Genomic DNA, 1497 nt, shown 5'->3' on the forward strand with positions numbered 1-1497 from the left:
GGCAGCTCTCTACACCACATAAGGATCTCAGACGTTAGCCCTAGGGCAATAGGGAGCCATAGAGGGCTTTAAGCAGGGGGAAGGGCTTGCTGCAATTTGTGCTTTGGATGGATCCTTCTGACAGAGCAGAAAAAGCAGAACTGGTGAGACCATCTAGACGAGATATTAATTCAGGCTCCATTGTCTCTCGTCTGGGTAGTTCAAGAGCCTTGTGGTGACTGATGGGATGTGTGGGGGCAGAGGAGGGGACGCCTGGAGGGCCTGTCCCCTTCTCCCACCAACTCTGCTGTCCCTGGGCAGCCAGTGAGGGTTTGAAGTCAGGGGATTTCTTCAAACCACAGAACACCGAGCCCCGCAGCCCCCAAAGCCACTCTTGCCTCATTTTCCCCATCTGTGAAATAGGGATAACCAAACACCCAACCTCATAGAATTGTTGTGAGGGTTAAAAACTCTGTTATAAATACACAGAAAAGCACCTGGTACACAGTGAGGGCTTGTTAAAATGTGAGCTATTTAAAAAAAAAAAATGTGAGCTATTTTTTTTTATCATAACCAGGCATATGGTAAATACTCTGTAGATATTCATAAAATGAATTATTTGTTATTAAAATCAACCTAAAGGCGAATCAAGGAGTGAGTCTGAAATTAGAGAAAGGAAGTTAAAAGCAAGATTCCCCCAGTCCCTTGACCAGATGGGAGAGAGTCAGGGAGTCCCGAAGAAGGACAGTTTAAATCAGTGCCAGGGGTTAGGCCCAGGCCCCACGGCTTGTTAAGTGAATGGATTTGGCCAGGCCCAGCAGGTTTGTCAGGGGTTCTCCTGAGCACAGGAACCTTCATTGTTTCTTTAACACGGACCTACACCTTCTGGCCCGGCCCTGTCCTAGGACTTCCTCTAAATTCAGTTGGCCAACTTCTCCCCTTGTGCCTGCTTATGCCGTCTTCACGGACTCGGGCTCCTCCCCGGGGACCCTGGGAGGTCGTCTGTAGTGGGCGAAGAGCAGGGTCCTTTGGAGGCTTTTGTGTGTCCACTGATGGAGGAGATGAGTCGGGGATCCCAGGGAAGAGCCTCCCTTGGCAGGCTTCTTCCCTCCCCAGTGGGTCTCTCCCATCCACCTTGGCCACTGCCACCGCCCTGCTGACTCCAGGAAAACCAGGCTGGAGAAACATGGAAGGTTGGCTCTAGGGGTGACAATGGAATGAAAGAGTGAGAGAGAACAACAGATACCCAGTGGGGTGGGCTCTATATAAATGGATTCTTGAGGGGCACCTGGGTGGCGCAGTCGGTTAAGCGTCCGACTTCAGCCAGGTCACGATCTCGCGGTCCGTGAGTTCGAGCCCCACGTCAGGCTCTGGGCTGACGGCTCAGAGCCTGGAGCCTGTTTCCGATTCTGTGTCTCCCTCTCTCTCTGCCCCTCCCCCGTTCATGCTCTGTCTCTCTCTGTCCCAAAAATAAATAAACGTTGAAAAAAAAATTAAAAAAAAAAAAAATAAATGGAT

At 50.5% G+C, this 1497-nt stretch overlaps 1 protein-coding gene across 1 annotated transcript in view; it reads right to left on the minus strand.

Moving 5' to 3' along the window:
- Positions 1-979: 979 nt before the first annotated feature.
- ADIG (adipogenin) overlaps positions 980-1497 on the minus strand; it is a 6596-nt gene continuing 6078 nt past the window's right edge. The window contains 1 exon segment of the mRNA XM_040447070.1: positions 980-1179. The gene's annotated coding sequence lies outside the window, so the exon portion shown is untranslated.

The sequence above is a fragment of the Herpailurus yagouaroundi genome, unplaced genomic scaffold (genome assembly GCF_014898765.1).
Source record: "Herpailurus yagouaroundi ecotype Mexico unplaced genomic scaffold, PumYag 196, whole genome shotgun sequence".
Classification (NCBI taxonomy): domain Eukaryota; kingdom Metazoa; phylum Chordata; class Mammalia; order Carnivora; family Felidae; genus Herpailurus; species Herpailurus yagouaroundi.